Here is a 12,643-nt window from a genome sequence, read left to right on the forward strand (position 1 = left end):
CCCTCACTGGCGGGTAATAGTATTATTATTAGCCCCTCACTGGCGGCTAATATTATTAACCCCCTTCCTGCTGGGTACTGTTATTATTATTAACCACCTCACTGCCGGGTATTATTATTAACCCTCTCACTGAGGGGTAATAGTATTATTATTAACCCCACCACTGCCGGATAGTATTATTATTATTAACCCCTCACTGACAGGTTATAGTATTATTAACCCCCTCACTGCCGGGTACTGTTATTAATATTAACCCCCTCACTGCCGGGTACTGTTATTAATATTAACCCCCTCACTGCCGGGTACTGTTAATAATAATAATACTTATAATAATATTATTATTATCCCCCTCACTGCTGGGTACTGTTATTATTAACCCCCTCACTGCCGGGTAATGATATTATTAACCCCCTCACTGCCGGGTACTGATATTATTAACCCCCTCACTGCCGGGTACTGTTATAATATTAACCCCCTTCACTGCCGGATGAAAACGCACCGGGTGCGGATAACTCCAGCTCCCAGCAGGCTGTGCTCAGGCGCAGAGTAATGCCGCTCTGGGCTGGGTATTACACTGGTGTTACTCTGGGGCGGTGTATTCTGATATTACTCTGCCTCAGGACATCTCTTTTGATGTTTGATATTGAGAGCACATTGCTGGTAACAAAGTAACAGGAGGTATGGAGTAACAATACCTTGTTGTATTGGCTGTCCCGGTCACTCTCTGTACACGAGGTGATATAAAGATGCGTGTTATACCTGGTCTCACCCTATATCCATGCTGTCTCATATAGTGACATATTCCTTATAACTAGGGTCCTTTGTTATTAGGGTACATGTTCTTATATAGAATACTAGCTGATATACCCGGGCGTGGAAGGGCAGGGAGCATGGAGTGGAAGGGCGGGGGGGGGGGGGGGGGGGGAGTGGAAGGGCGGGGGGGGGGGGGGCGTGGAAGGGCGGGGGGGGAGGGGCGTCGAAGGGCGGGGGGGGAGGGGCGTCGAAGGGCGGGGGGAGGGGCGTCGAAGGGCGGGGGGGAGGGGCGTCGAAGGGCGGGGGGGAGGGGCGTCGAAGGGCGGGGGGGAGGGGCGTCGAAGGGCGGGGGGGAGGGGCGTCGAAGGGCGGGGGGGAGGGGCGTCGAAGGGCGGGGGCGAGGGGCGTCGAAGGGCGGGGGCGAGGGGCGTCGAAGGGCGGGGGGGGGCAAGGGGCGTCGAAGGGCGGGGGGGGGGCAAGGGGCGTAGAAGGGCGGGGAGGGCAAGGGGCGTAGAAGGGTGGGGAGGGCAAACGGCAGGGAGGGGTGGGGAGGGCAAACGGCAGGGAGGGGCGGGGGGGGGGCAAACGGCAGGGAGGGGCGGGGGGGGGCAAACGGCAGGGAGGGGCGGGGGGGGGGCAAACGGCAGGGAGGGGCGGGGGGGGGCAAACGGCAGGGAGGGGCGGGGGGGGGGGGCAAACGGCAGGGAGGGGCGGGGGGGGGGCAAACGGCAGGGAGGGGCGGGGGGGGGGCAAACGGCAGGGAGGGGCGGGGGGGGGGCAAACGGCAGGGAGGGGCGGGGGGGGGGCAAACGGCAGGGAGGGGCGGGGGGGGGGCAAACGGCAGGGAGGGGCGGGGGGGGGGGCAAACGGCAGGGAGGGGCGGGGGGGGGGGCAAACGGCAGGGAGGGGCGGGGGGGGGCAAACGGCAGGGAGGGGCGGGGGGGGGGGCAAACGGCAGGGAGGGGCGGGGGGGGGGCAAACGGCAGGGAGGGGCGGGGGGGGGGGCAAACGGCAGGGAGGGGCGGGGGGGGGGGCAAACGGCAGGGAGGGGCGGGGGGGGGGCAAACGGCAGGGAGGGGCGGGGGGGGGGCAAACGGCAGGGAGGGGCGGGGGGGGGGCAAACGGCAGGGAGGGGCGGGGGGGGGCAAACGGCAGGGAGGGGCGGGGGGGGGCAAACGGCAGGGAGGGGCGGGGGGGGGCAAACGGCAGGGAGGGGCGGGGGGGGGCAAACGGCAGGGAGGGGCGGGGGGGGGCAAACGGCAGGGAGGGGCGGGGGGGGGCAAACGGCAGGGAGGGGGGGGGGCAAACGGCAGGGAGGGGGGGGGGCAAACGGCAGGGAGGGGGGGGCAAACGGCAGGGAGGGGCGGGGGGGGGCAAACGGCAGGGAGGGGCGGGGGGGGCAAACGGCAGGGAGGGGCGGGGGGGGGGCAAACGGCAGGGAGGGGCGGGGGGGGGGCAAACGGCAGGGAGGGGCGGGGGGGGGCAAACGGCAGGGAGGGGCGGGGGGGGGCAAACGGCAGGGAGGGGCGGGGGGGGGCAAACGGCAGGGAGGGGCGGGGGGGGGCAAACGGCAGGGAGGGGCGGGGGGGGGCAAACGGCAGGGAGGGGCGGGGGGGGGCAAACGGCAGGGAGGGGGGGGGGCAAACGGCAGGGAGGGGGGGGGGCAAACGGCAGGGAGGGGGGGGGCAAACGGCAGGGAGGGGCGGGGGGGGGCAAACGGCAGGGAGGGGCGGGGGGGGGCAAACGGCAGGGAGGGGCGGGGGGGGCAAACGGCAGGGAGGGGCGGGGGGGGGCAAACGGCAGGGAGGGGCGGGGGGGGGCAAACGGCAGGGAGGGGCGGGGGGGGGCAAACGGCAGGGAGGGGCGGGGGGGGGCAAACGGCAGGGAGGGGCGGGGGGGGGGCAAACGGCAGGGAGGGGCGGGGGGGGGGCAAACGGCAGGGAGGGGCGGGGGGGGGCAAACGGCAGGGAGGGGGGGGGGGGGGCAAACGGCAGGGAGGGGGGGGGGCAAACGGCAGGGGGGGGGGCAAACGGCAGGGAGGGGGGGGGGCAAACGGCAGGGAGGGGGGGGGCCAAACGGCAGGGAGGGGGGGGGGGGCAAACGGCAGGGAGGGGAGGGGCGGGGGGGGGGGCAAACGGCAGGGAGGGGCGGGGGGGGCAAACAGCAGGGAGGGGCGGGGGGGGCAAACAGCAGGGAGGGGCGGGGGGGGCAAACAGCAGGGAGGGGGGGGGGCAAACAGCAGGGAGGGGGGGGGCAAACAGCAGGGAGGGGGGGGGGGCAAACAGCAGGGAGGGGGGGGGGCAAACAGCAGGGAGGGGGGGGGCAAGCGGCAGGGAGGGGGGGGGCAAACGGCAGGGAGGGGGGGGGCAAACGGCAGGGAGGGGGGGGGCCAAACGGCAGGGAGGGGGAGGGGGGGGGGGCAAACGGCAGGGAGGGGGGGGGGGGGCAAACGGCAGGGAGGGGCGGGGGGGCAAACGGCAGGGAGGGGCGGGAGGGGCGGGGGGGGCAAACGGCAGGGAGGGGCGGGGAGGGGCGGGGGGGCAAACGGCAGGGAGCCCACCCTAAACCCCCTACCCTAATCCCCCTACCCTAATCCCCCAACCCTAATCCCCCTACCCTAATCCCCCAACCCTAATCCCCCAACCCTAATCCCCCTACCCTAATCCCCCAACCCTAATCCCCCAACCCTAATCCCCCAACCCTAATCCCCCAACCCTAATCCCCCAACCCTAATCCCCCAACCCTAATCCCTTACACTACAACCCCCCAACCCTAATCCCTTACACTACAACCCCCCAACCCTAATCCCTTACACTACAACCCCCCAACCCTAATCCCTTACACTACAACCCCCCAACCCTAATCCCTTACACTACAACCCCCCAACCCTAATCCCTTACACTACAACCCCCCAACCCTAATCCCTTACACTACAACCCCCCAACCCTAATCCCTTACACTACAACCCCCCAACCCTAATCCCTTACACTACAACCCCCCAACCCTAATCCCTTACACTACAACCCCCCAACCCTAATCCCTTACACTACAACCCCCCAACCCTAATCCCTTACACTACAACCCCCCAACCCTAATCCCTTACACTACAACCCCCCAACCCTAATCCCTTACACTACAACCCCCCAACCCTAATCCCTTACACTACAACCCCCCAACCCTAATCCCTTACACTACAACCCCCAACCCTAATCCCTTACACTACAACCCCCCAACCCTAATCCCTTACACTACAACCCCCCAACCCTAATCCCTTACACTACAACCCCCCAACCCTAACCCCTTACACTACAACCCCCCAACCCTAACCCCTTACACTACAACCCCCCAACCCTAATCCCTTACACTACAACCCCCCAACCCTAATCCCTTACACTACAACCCCCCACCCTAATCCCTTACACTACAACCCCCCACCCTAATCCCTTACACTACAATCCCCCACCCTAATCCCTTACACTACAACCCCCCACCCTAATCCCTTACACTACAACCCCCCACCCTAATCCCTTACACTACAACCCCCCACCCTAATCCCTTACACTACAACCCCCCACCCTAATCCCTTACACTACAACCCCCCACCCTAATCCCTTACACTACAACCCCCCACCCTAATCCCTTACACTACAGCCCCCCACCCTAATCCCTTACACTACAACCCCCCACCCTAATCCCTTACACTGCAGCCCCCGCCCTAATCCCTTACACTACAGCCCCCGCCCTAATCCCTTACACTACAGCCCCCGCCCTAATCCCTTACACTACAGCCCCCGCCCTAATCCCTTACTCTAACAACATATGATTAAAATAATGAATTATTATTTCACTCAAAATTTTGATTTAATATTGTAGTTTCCCGGTACACCTCACGCTATAGTGTACATTTCCCGGTACACCTCACGCTATAGTGTACATTTCCCGGGACACCTCACGCTATAGTGTACATTTCCCGTTACACCTCACGCTATAGCGTACATTTCCTGGGACACCTCAAGCTATAGTGTACATTTCCCGTTACACCTCACGCTATAGTGTACATTTCCCGGTACACCTCACGCTATAGCGTACATTTCCCGGGACACCTCACGCTATAGCGTACATTTCCCGTTACACCTCACGCTATAGTGTACATTTCCCGTTACACCTCACGCTATAGCGTACATTTCCCGGTACACCTCACGCTATAGCGTACATTTCCCGGTACACCTCACGCTATAGTGTACATTTCACGGTTCACCTCACGCTATAGCGTACATTTCCCGGTACACCTCACGCTATAGTGTACATTTCCCGGTTCACCTCACGCTATAGCGTACATTTCCCGGTACACCTCACGCTATAGCGTACATTTCCCGGTACACCTCACGCTATAGCGTACATTTCCCGGTACACCTCACGCTATAGCGTACATTTCCCGGTACACCTCACGCTATAGCGTACATTTCCCGGTACACCTCACGCTATAGCGTACATTTCCCGTTACACCTCACGCTATAGTGTACATTTCACGGTTCACCTCACGCTATAGCGTACATTTCCCGGTACACCTCACGCTATAGCGTACATTTCACGGTTCACCTCACGATATAGCGTACATTTCCCGGTACACCTCACGCTATAGCGTACATTTCCCGGTTCACCTCACGCTATAGTGTACATTTCACGGTACACCTCATGCTATAGCGTACATTTCCCGTTACACCTCACGCTATAGTGTACATTTCCCGGTTCACCTCATGCTATAGCATACATTTCCTGGGACACCTCACGCTATAGCGTACATTTCCCGGTACACCTCACGCTATAGCGTACATTTCCCGGTACACCTCACGCTATAGCGTACATTTCCCGTTACACCTCACGCTATAGCGTACATTTCCTGGGAGACCTCACGCTATAGCGTACATTTCCCGTTACACCTCACGCTATAGCGTACATTTCCTGGGACACCTCACGCTATAGTGTACATTTCACGGTACACCTCATGCTATAGCGTACATTTCCCGTTACACCTCACGCTATAGTGTACATTTCACGGTTCACCTCATGCTATAGCATACATTTCCTGGGACACCTCACGCTATAGCGTACATTTCCCGGTACACCTCACGCTATAGCGTACATTTCCCGGTACACCTCACGCTATAGCGTACATTTCCCGGTACACCTCACGCTATAGCGTACATTTCCCGTTACACCTCACGCTATAGCGTACATTTCCTGGGACACCTCACGCTATAGCGTACATTTCCCGGTACACCTCACGCTATAGCATACATTTCACGGTTCACCTCACGCTATAGTGTACATTTCCCGGTACACCTCATGCTATAGTGTACATTTCCCGGTACACCTCACGCTATAGCGTACATTTCCCGTTACACCTCACGCTATAGTGTACATTTCCCGTTACACCTCACGCTATAGTGTACATTTCCCGGTACACCTCACGCTATAGTGTACATTTCCCGTTACACCTCACGCTATAGTGTACATTTCCCGGTACACCTCACGCTATAGCGTACATATCCCGGTACACCTCACGCTATAGCGTATATTTCCCGGTACACCTCACGCTATAGCGTACATTTCCCGGTACACCTCACGCTATAGCGTACATATCCCGGTACACCTCACGCTATAGCGTACATTTCCCGGTACACCTCACGCTATAGCGTACATTTCCCGTTACACCTCACGCTATAGTGTACATTTCCCGTTACACCTCACGCTATAGCGTACATTTCCCGGTACACCTCACGCTATAGTGTACATTTCCCGGTACACATCACGCTATAGTAGCGCCGGATTCCATTTATTAAAAAGTTTACCCGTTCTCTGCGCTTTGTCCCCAAATGAGTCAACATTGTCCCTAATCCTCACTGCGAATAGTAAGGATTGTAACTGCAATCGTTGGGGAATATAGGTTTTAGCCAGTTAACCAGTAACCGTGTCCGTTTCCGTGTCAGTAAGGGGATCACTCCCACGAATTCTGGCATCCTGGTTCCTGACGGCCCGAGTGCTCCATGTCTCCACATAGCATTGCTTTACAGTCATAAGCGAGCTTTGTTCTTAGCATCCTATATAGAAACACTATGGTTGTGTAACCAGGCTTGTCTTCTCCTTCTGAGCGCAGTATTAAACGCGCGCTGGCCGTCAGAAGTTTTATTTAATCCCTCTTCAGTGCCGCTCCCCGTCTCCCGTGGTCGGCGAGGCTAGAGAGGACTCACACACATAAAGACGAAAGGGCGGGGGCGCAGAAAAGAGGGGAGGAATCACCAAACGTTCAATATATGTGACAATTTATAGTAGCGTTAAAAAACGTGACACGAAACGCGTAGGCGAGCCATGGGCACTAACGTGATGACGCTACAGGCCTAACACTGCTTACACGAGAGCGGGAGTTACTACCTCAGCACATACCAACTGCGATCCGGAGAGGGGGGTTCTGCCCGGACTACGGAGCTGCTGTTGGAGTCTATTCCTGCCTGGCGCACTGGGATCCATATGTTCCTTATTTTATTGTAAGTTTTGTACTTTTTTTTAATGCTACAATAAATTGTCAGATATGTTGAACGCTTAGCGATTCTTTCCCTTTCTTCTGCGCCCCCGCCCTTTTGTCTTTTCTTCTCTTTCTGCGGTACCACAAGTAGCGGGAGATATTGGCGTGGCTGCAGATATTGGCGTGGCTGCAGATATTGGCGTGGCTGCAGATATTGGCGTGGCTGCAGCCACATTTCTTGCACACGGTCAGGGAACTGTGTTGCAATGTGTTTAGTTGCGCAGGAGTTAGAAATGACTGATTCATAATCTTTATCCGACCTGAAGAAGAGAGGAGAACTCTGGGAAGTTTCCCCTATTATCGCAATCTGTAACTCCCAAACTAGCATCCAGAGGGACGGATTAGTCCCACTGATTTGGGTTCAATGTTTCTGATTTGAGTTCAGTCTCGGGGATTTGGGTTCAATCTAGGTGATTTGGATTCAGGCCCACTGATGTGGGTTCAGTCTCAGCACTTCCTGTTAAATCCCACTGCTTTGGGTTCAGACCCATTGATTTGGGGACAAATACAGGGGAATAAAAACATACTCTTCCGGCTGCCTAGGAGCTGGCTTTCTCTGGGCAGGCAAAAGTCCGGTACTGACCACACAGGTCTCCAGAGGGAACATAGCGCCCTCACACGTATCAAAGTCACCTGGGATAATACACAGATCAGGCTGACCTGTGACACCGGGAGTCTCTAGTCACCGAGACCAGCCCAGTCTCCAATGACTGGACAAGTGACTGCTGTGGATACCGGCTGTATCCTCAGCCTCTCTCAGAACCCTGGCCTGGCTAGCTCAGTTATAGTAACCGGCTCCCATTCATAAAACATGGAGAGAGGAGGCTGACAATTCAGAGTTGTTCCTTTAACTCAGGGACCAATCGGCATGCAGATGAGTGGTGGAAAGTGCCCAATCAGGATGGGGATTGAGTACGCTCTGAGGAACAGCAGGAGACAGAGCTCCGAAGCCTCCCGTCTCCCAATGCACAAATACAAATGGACAATCAAACGTGGGGTACACAACGTTAACATAATTAGGTTAGGGGCACAAGGGAAGTGCTGGGTAACCCTGTCCATGCCTTAAGTAGTCCATCATGACTAGGCCGCCATTTTGATGGATTTTGGGGCAGTAGGCGGACTTGACCTTTATTATAGAGATGCCACGCTGTCACGCTCATCACATAATCTTATTCATATTGACACATACATACACATACAAACAAACACATACATACACATACATACATACGTACGTATGTACGTCACACTCCCACACACACCTATAGCTTCTGGAAATAAACATACACAAACATTAACACAAAACACACAATCATACCTAATTACCTCCTATATAGAAACATACCCACCCATAACCATTCCCATATATACAAACATGCACTCTGTGTCACAATACTAAGAAACACCACACTCTGATCTGAGAGTGACAATGAATAATGCTATAAATTGGAATATAAAATGTATAGGTTAGAGAAGGATCAGCTAGTACAGTATATATGTATACAGTATATAGTACTGCTTATATGTATATAGTACAGTATACACACACACACAGTATATCATATATAGTACAGTATGTATGCAGTATACAGCTCTTGTGCTCGAATACAGTCACCAATAACTAAAACTGGAGGGACAAGATATACTGTCTGCACCCCGAGATATCTCCATGCGTGACCCTCCTGAGGCCAATATAGAACTACTGGTACCCCATCCCCACTGCTATTACATGTATGTGTGGGGATTGTGTTCCTTGTCCAGCCCAGGTCCCGACCTTGTTCCCCACACAGGGGATCTAGGGAGGAGAGCAGAGAGCAAAGGATTCTGGGATTCCCTTTCCCTATCTTCCTCTGTCTCCTCTAATGTCAGCCCTGAAAAATGACCTCGTTAGGGAATATTAAAACAGTGCTGACAAACTAATTACCAGGAGACATTACCCAGGATGGGTTCCATTTATCCTTTTTAATGCTCCTTAGAAATGGCCGCAGCCAATTAAAATTAATAAAGATTTAGCGCTGATTGCTGGCAGCCGCCACTCAGAGACGGATGAAGGTCACAGAAGTGTCTGCTGTGCACTTCTCTCGCCACAATGTCACCAGGCTCACCACAACTGTGACACAATGTCACCAGGCTCACCACAACTGTGACACTATGTCACCAGGCTCACCACAACATCACCAGGCTCACCACAACATCACCAGGTTCACCACAACTGTGACACAATGTCACCAGGCTCACCACAACATCACCAGGCTCACCACAACTGTGACACTATGTCACCAGGCTCACCACAACTGTGACACAATGTCACCAGGCTCACCACAACTGTGACACAATGTCACCAGGCTCACCACAACTGTGACCCAATGACACCCATGTCTGCACTGCTGCCTGTGTCTTACTGCCCCATCATCACCCCCAACGGTTACATTCCTGTCCCCACCTATCACCTAAACACACACTCTTTATGCACACTTATCACCTCTCAGTGATATTGTGTATCAGCGTCACACACGGCACTGGAATGTGACAATAGAACTCAGCAATCTCTTATTAAGGTGACATTTTATGGACACACACACACACACACACACACACACACACACACACACACACACACACACACACACACACACACACACACACACACACACACACACACACACACGTTAAAGGAAAATGCAGTTCTGTAATGTCCCACTAGAGGGCGATGTCTTCTCATTTCTTTCCTTTATTAAAATTATAATTATTAGTCCTTAAAACCCAACAGTGGGGAGAATAAGACCCCGGTACTGTACATGTGGAAGACCCCGGTACTGTACATGTGGAAGACCCCGGTACTGTACATGTGGAAGACCCCGGTACTGTACATGTGGAAGACCCCGGTACTGTACATGTGGAAGACCCTGGTACTGTACATGTGCAAGACCCCGGTACTGTACATGTGGAAGACCCCGTACTGTACATGTGGAAGACCCCGGTACTGTACATGTGGAAGACCCCGGTACTGTACATGTGGAAGACCCCGGTACTGTACATGTGGAAGACCCCGGTACTGTACATGTGGAAGACCCCGGTACTGTACATGTGCAAGACCCCGGTACTGTACATGTGCAAGACCCCGGTACTGTACATGTGCAAGACCCCGGTACTGTACATGTGGAAGTCCCCGGTATTGTACATGTGCAAGACCCCGGTACTGTACATGTGGAAGTCCCCGGTATTGTACATGTGCAAGACCCCGGTACTGTACATGTGCAAGACCCCGGTACTGTACATGTGCAAGACCCCGGTACTGTACATGTGCAAGACCCCGGTACTGTACATGTGCAAGACCCCGGTACTGTACATGTGCAAGACCCCGGTACTGTACATGTGCAAGACCCCGGTACTGTACATGTGGAAGACCCCGGTACTGTACATGTGGAAGACCCCGGTACTGTACATGTGGAAGACCCCGGTACTGTACATGTGGAAGACCCCGGTACTGTACATGTGGAAGTCCCCGGTATTGTACATGTGCAAGACCCCGGTACTGTACATGTGGAAGACCCCGGTACTGTACATGTGGAAGACCCCGGTACTGTACATGTGGAAGACCCTGGTACTGTACATGTGCAAGACCCCGGTACTGTACATGTGGAAGACCCCGTACTGTACATGTGGAAGACCCCGGTACTGTACATGTGGAAGACCCCGGTACTGTACATGTGGAAGACCCCGGTACTGTACATGTGGAAGACCCCGGTACTGTACATGTGGAAGACCCCGGTACTGTACATGTGGAAGACCCCGGTACTGTACATGTGCAAGACCCCGGTACTGTACATGTGCAAGACCCCGGTACTGTACATGTGCAAGACCCCGGTACTGTACATGTGGAAGTCCCCGGTATTGTACATGTGCAAGACCCCGGTACTGTACATGTGGAAGTCCCCGGTATTGTACATGTGCAAGACCCCGGTACTGTACATGTGCAAGACCCCGGTACTGTACATGTGCAAGACCCCGGTACTGTACATGTGCAAGACCCCGGTACTGTACATGTGCAAGACCCCGGTACTGTACATGTGCAAGACCCCGGTACTGTACATGTGCAAGACCCCGGTACTGTACATGTGGAAGACCCCGGTACTGTACATGTGGAAGACCCGGTACTGTACATGTGGAAGACCCCGGTACTGTACATGTGGAAGACCCCGGTACTGTACATGTGGAAGTCCCCGGTATTGTACATGTGGAAGTCCCCGGTATTGTACATGTGCAAGACCCCGGTACTGTACATGTGCAAGACCCCGGTACTGTACATGTGGAAGACCCCGGTACTGTACATGTGCAAGACCCCGGTACTGTACATGTGCAAGACCCCGGTACTGTACATGTGCAAGACCCCGGTACTGTACATGTGGAAGTCCCCGGTATTGTACATGTGGAAGACCCCGGTACTGTACATGTGGAAGACTCCGGTACTGTACATGTGCAAGACCCCGGTACTGTACTTGTGGAAGACCCCGGTACTGTACATGTGGAAGTCCCCGGTACTGTACATGTGGAAGTCCCCGGTACTGTACATGTGCAAGACCCCGGTACTGTACATGTGCAAGACCCCGGTACTGTACATGTGGAAGTCCCCGGTACTGTACATGTGGAAGACCCCGGTACTGTACATGTGCAAGACCCCGGTACTGTACATGTGCAAGACCCCGGTACTGTACATGTGGAAGTCCCCGGTACTGTACATGTGGAAGACCCCGGTATTGTACATGTGGAAGACCCCGGTACTGTACATGTGGAAGACCCCGGTACTGTACTTGTGGAAGACCCCGGTACTGTACATGTGCAAGACCCCGGTACTGTACATGTGCAAGACCCCGGTACTGTACATGTGGAAGTCCCCGGTACTGTACATGTGCAAGACCCCGGTACTGTACATGTGGAAGTCCCCGGTACTGTACATGTGCAAGACCCCGGTACTGTACATGTGCAAGACCCCGGTACTGTATATGTGGAAGTCCCCGGTACTGTACATGTGCAAGACCCCGGTACTGTACATGTGGAAGTCCCCGGTATTGTACATGTGGAAGACCCCGGTACTGTACATGTGGAAGACCCCGTACTGTACATGTGGAAGTCCCGGTACTGTACATGTGGAAGACCCCGGTACTGTACATGTGGAAGACCCCGGTACTGTACATGTGGAAGACCCCGGTATTGTACATGTGGAAGACCCCGGTACTGTACATGTGGAAGACCCCGGTACTGTACATGTGGAAGACCCCGGTACTGTACATGTGGAAGTCCCCGGTA

The sequence above is a fragment of the Ascaphus truei genome, chromosome 9, assembly GCF_040206685.1.
Source record: "Ascaphus truei isolate aAscTru1 chromosome 9, aAscTru1.hap1, whole genome shotgun sequence".
NCBI classification, from domain to species: Eukaryota; Metazoa; Chordata; class Amphibia; order Anura; family Ascaphidae; genus Ascaphus; species Ascaphus truei.